Raw genomic sequence first — 6,013 nt, forward strand, 5'->3', positions numbered from 1 at the left:
TTGCCTGAATATGCATGTTTGCTTTTGCTACTAAAATCCCTGCTGGTATTCTCCTGAATCTTTTGCAGTCGCGGTGTATTTCGGTCTCTCCCTGTAAGCCAGCGTGTCTGGGTATGAATAATGCACTGCCGCGTTTCCCCTGATAACACTAAGTGGGATCGTTTGTGCTCACTGATATATCAGCTGTGATTGATTAGTGTTTTTTTCTGGGTTTAGTTGTTGATGATGTCTGCAATTCCAAAAAGGAAATTCTTCACAGTTTCCAAGGAAAACAGTGTCGTAAAAGTGCAAACATAGTGGGTCGAGGGGGGTTTAACACAGCACAATAAAAAAGCAGAACATTGACCAAGCCTGTGCGGCAGTGAAAGCTTCCTTCTCCTCTCAGCTGATGGCTTCCACCACATGTCAATCATCTTGATGAGCATTCCGACTTGTAATGGCATCCAAGGAAGATAGGAAATGCAGCCAATCTACAATAATTAAAGCAGGGCTGATTTGTCAACTAACTAAAGTGTTGTTTTCTTGCTTTTCTACTTTATTTTTCTTTTCACTGTCACTCTGTTTCTCCAAGCTTATCCTGCTCACTGCTGGTAAATTGGACATTGTATTTTCATTAAGAAATCTTAAAGGAATAGATTGACAGATCTTTGCTTTCTTTCTTGTTAGATGAGAAGCTTAAGAAACCTCTCAGACATGCAAGCCAATGAGAAAAACTGTCAACCTAGTCCTTTACCTCAAGATCTGCTTACTGCCTTCTTCATCTGGGCAAACTGATGAAGACTACGAGATCTTGTATAAAAGTTTACATAAACAAACTCAAGAATATATCTGGATTTACTGTGAATATTTCAAATAAATGAACATTATATAATTTGAAAGGAAACCTATGAATGTAAAAATAGAAAACATTATCTAATGTTAAGATAATGCATCAATGAATTATTTAACATGAAAATCATTAGTACATGATAATTAGAAACCTTAGTTAACTGTTCTTAGTGGTTAGTTCATGCCTATAACTGTATTAACTAATGTTATAAATGTCCCTTCGTATTAAAGTGTTACCAGTGTAAGAAATGGTAGCATACAGTACCGTACCATATACTTTTTAACTTCTAATTTTCTTTCTTTATTACTTTGAGAGACTGGTCTGCAGTATGTTAGCAGCGCTCTCTGCTGTCTTCTCTCCATTTTTCTCTCCATCAGTCCTGAACACTGTGGAGAACAGTGTCCTTCAGCAAGACCAAAAACATTTGAACTTGAAAAACATTCCAAGTAAAATTAGTTTTTAGTACTCTAGATACATTTTCAGTTTTATTATTATGTGTTTTAATTATGTATTTATGGGGGAAAACTAAAATAGTAGGCCAAAAATAGCTCATTTTAATGAGGGAGGCTAGCCCATTCTGTGCTGGCTTTTATGAAGTCACTGACTTTCTCTCTGCATGCTCAGTCCTCTGTTGTTGCTAAATGAATACCAGCGTTTTATTGATAAGTCAAACCGTGCTTTTACTGATTACCTTCACAGTCAAATTGACTTACTTATTCTTATTATTATTACTTGTACTGTATGTGTGATATATGTGTGTATATTATTTTGTTGTGTTATGGTTGTTTTGCTACTGGATGCCTAAAATTTCCTTCGGGATGAATAAAGTATCTATCTATCTATCTATCTATCTATCTATCTATCTATCTATCTATTTATCTATCAATCTATCTATTTATCTATATCTCTATCAAATAGAATAAGATCATTTCCAACATTTCATTGGGAAAATATGAACATTAAATAGAACATTAAAGACACAATTAAGAAAAGAATGCCACATTTTAAAGTGCAGTTTTGTGCTGATAAAGAAATCGGGGACTGCCTCCTGCGATATCAATACAGCCTTTTGTGATACGTTGCAGCTTTTGTTGTTCTGTCATGAATCATTACTGTACACAAAGGTTTGGACTATACAAAGGAAAATTACTAGTGTGTAGCCGACGCTGATTATTGTTATTCTGATATAGATGTGCTATTCAGAGCATCAGCCTGTCAAACAACAGTTTGGGAGAAAATAGACCGGTGTTACAAATATCTCACATAGCGGTGTGTGGTTTTTTTCTTGATAATTGAAAAGAGCCCTTGAGGTAAAATGAACAAATGACATCAATTTGTTTAATTGGGACAAAATAGGCTTATTAAGTACAGCAGCATTTTCTTGCACTTTTAACTTGTCATTGTTTGTTTTTTTGTCATTTAGATGAATACTAATCTTCATGTTTGTTAAAGGGTAACTACTTCTGCAATCGTCAAAAAAGCGGTGAAACAGGCTACAATGTAAGTTAATAGACTCAGATTATTATTCTAACTGTCTGACAACATTATGGAAAGGATCTGTAAGGAGGTCAACCTTTCTATTAAAGAGAAAGATTTTATTTTTAATCATAAAAACATCCCAGGAATTGTGTTTGCTAAAGAAATAAACTTTTTTGCATCTAAAACTATGAAAAAACTATGAAACCCCGTTTTGGGTCGTTCTTCCAGTTTTCCAACCATCACATCTCTAGTTTTGGTTGAAATAAAAGCATAGTTTACCAATTTACATGTAAACATTTTTTTTTAATGGAGTCATGTGCTTTCAGCGCTGTTGAACAAAAGGTCTTCAAGAGGTTTTAAAGGTCTATCTCTTTAAGGGGACCAAGTTAACGATGCACATTTGCCCAATAGGGTTACATTCCAGCCCAATGTGTGGACCAATTTCAAAGATTGAGGCTCCATCAGTCACTTACACACAAAACACAGGGACATGGGGTCCAGGTTGAAAGAACACAAAGTTAGCCTTGAACACTTGTATACATCAGCCGGTGAGTTTCAGCCGGATGCTGTGAGGATGATGGAGTCATTGGGTCTTGCTGTAGATGTGACACTGTGTTGAGGCTGCTGGGCTGTTGCCCTGGTGGTCCCTGTGGGGCATTTGAGGTTACACTGAGGTCAACACTCTCTTTGTGTCTTCCTAAACGCCTGGCTGTTGTCATGAATGAATGAATCTATTCATTAGTTATTCATGCTGAGGGAACTAATGGCTTGTGTTGGTGTTATTCTAAAAAACATTCAAGAACTATAATTTCCGGGGAAGTCCTCTGTGGGCAGGGAGAAAACAGCAACTGTTTAAACAGCAGGCTAGTAGTACTGGCTGACGTTGTCATGGTTTGGGGTTTTGTTGAGATAATGTTTCCCTTTTTTGCCTCCTTGGGTTTGTTTCTTAGTTTTCTCCCCAGTCTTGTGTGGTTATCTCTGTCTTGTGTCCCCCTGTGTGTCTGCTTGTTCTGTTTCCTGTTTTATTTTGAAGTCTGTTTTCTGTCTCGTCTTGCCTCTAGGTGTACTTCCTGTGTCTTCCCGCTCTTCTGATTACCTGATGTTTCCCACCTGATTCCCTGCCCTCTTGTCACCTGCCTCTCGTTACCTCGTGTATTTAATGTCTGTGGTTTCCTTGTCTCTTGTCAGATCGTTCTAGTCCGTCTGCATGTCGGGAACTCGTCTTGCTGCCTGTTCCTGTGAGTTCTTCCCTGAGTGTTAGTTGTGTCTTTTCCTTGACTTTTTTCCCCTGGACCCCTTTGGATTTTCCCTTGGAGTTTTGAACTGTTTATTTCTTTAATAAATGATCCTGTCTTCACCCGCTAAACTGCGTTTTGGTCCTCCTTTCCCTGCTACACGTCACAGACGTCAGTGGTGGAAGAAGTGTTCAGATCCTTGTACATAACTAAAAGTACTAATACCACTCTGTAAAATACTCCTGTATTGAAAATGTTAGTGAAGTTAAGTATGCAAGTATCATCAGGAAAATGTACTTAAAATATTAAAAACAAAAGTAGTCCATGCAGAACAATCCTCCCATTGTAGAAAGAGTAAAGGATCCAACCAGGTGTGTGTTTCCTCCACCGAGGTAGAAGGGGAGCCAGTCTGCTTGGTGTGTGTGTGTGCAGCTCCTTTCAGGGCTCAAGGAATATTTGACTCATCATGGCAAAAATATGCAGTACGTTTTTGAGAACAGAGTAGGTAAATTAACAGTCAGCAGGTTGGAGGAAACAGTTTTCTGTTTTTAGATTATTGATGCAGCTGGGAAAGCTATAGCTACCCTATTGCTAACAAAATAGCAGCAGTATCCGAGCCTGAAACGGCTGCTAACTCATCTTCTACATCCCAACAGCATAATTAAACAGCGCAGTTAACAGTTCCACAATAATTTCATCCAATGTTTTGGAATGCGGCAAAAAAATTCTATGACTTGAGCCCGCAATGACGTGCTCTTGATAGCCTGTTCCATTGTACATGTTCTCCAAATGCTAAGGAGGACTCTGACCTGCTCCTGAAGGATCCTTCCTCGGAAGGACTCGTCCTACCAAGGAAGGATCCTCGACATTGAGAAACGGGGAGTGTCTCAGTTTTCTCCCCGGTCTGGTGTTGGTCCTGTCCTGTGTTCCCCTCAGTGTCTGTATGTTCTGTTTCCTGCTTTATTTTGAAGTCTGTTTTTTGTCTTGTCTCGCCTCTCGTTTGACTTCCTGTGCCTGCCCGCTCCTGTTATCACCTGATGTATTCCACCTGCTCCCCTGCCCTCTCGTCACCTGCCTCTTGTTACCTAATAACCCTGTGTATTTAGTGTCTGTGGTTCCCTTGTGCCTCGACAGATCATTTTGCCTTTGTCTTGCCAGTTTCTCCTGTCTGTTCTCCTGTCTGTTCTCCCAGCCTTCGTGATCCTGTCTGTGTTCCAGCACTTCACCTTTTGCTCCTGTGTTCTGCTGGACTCTCGGACAATAAAAGCCTTTTTTTGAAGTTTCCCACTACTCTGCGTTTCGGTCCTCCTTCCTCCCCCATTACAAAAAGGTTTCATTTCCACTGTTTAGAAATGAAAGCCGGCTCCATCCATCCTTTTCTAATTCTTCTACTCCTCCAGGAAAACCCACCTGCAATGCATTGTGATATAAGGGAGTAATATGACGGGTACATTGTACTGCATATCCACTCCAACTAGCAGTGCATTGTGGGTATTGTATGGTGGACTGTCTAGTGAATAAAATTAACCATGGAAAATTCTAACACCACTTCAAAATGGTGAACACACTACACTGATACAAATATTGAGCTTGATCTACTTATTAAGGTAAGGCAATTTTTTATATCAGATTATTATGTAGATAAAGTAAGGCCTGTCTTTGTATATTAATGTCTTGTGTGAAAGAAACAAGGTTTGGAAGTAAGTTCAATATTAAGTAAACATAATTTAATTGTTCAAGTAAAGTCAACTTAGTTTTGCAAGTGACTACATCATTTTATAAATATGTAAATATACTCGCAAAGTTAAGTAGACTTTACTCAATTAATATTGACTTTACTTCCAAAACTCTTTTTTTCTTACATTCAAGAAAGGAAGTAGCCTGTAGAAAGACTAGCCTTGCATTATATAACAATAATAATCTGATGCAAAATGTTGTCTTACCTTTTTTAAGTAGATCAGGCACAATATTTTGCATCATGCTTGGTCTACTTAAAAAGGTAGCTATGTGTCATCTAGTGTGTTAGAAATGACAAGCCTTTTGTAAGGGACTATTTCTGTCATAGGCAATGGTTCCCAACACAGCTTATGAGTCAGATGTATTAATATGAACAGATTAGTTTTGCTGCACAGCATGTGAGAACGGAGGCAGTTTGTGCTTCAAAATGCTCTTTTAAAATGACAATGTAGTATTTACGGTGTAATGCATTTTTTCTTTATTTGGATAAGATTGTACACTAATGGTTGGAAGGGCAGTGACTGCGTTAAAAACCCAGATGAACTATCTAAAGACAAAAAACACAAAGTTTTTTTGTCTGTGGACGTACAAGAGCCGCTGGGTTTGTTCAGTACGCATTCACAAACATTAGGGAAAAGGTTTGTTTTGCTTGCAGCGTGCTTACATCAGAGCAAATCAATCACTGATCTCCTACCTTTTGTTCCTCCCCTGTCTCCCCCCCCCCTGTTCTTTC

This window comes from Etheostoma cragini, chromosome 8, assembly GCF_013103735.1.
Source record: "Etheostoma cragini isolate CJK2018 chromosome 8, CSU_Ecrag_1.0, whole genome shotgun sequence".
Taxonomy (NCBI): domain Eukaryota; kingdom Metazoa; phylum Chordata; class Actinopteri; order Perciformes; family Percidae; genus Etheostoma; species Etheostoma cragini.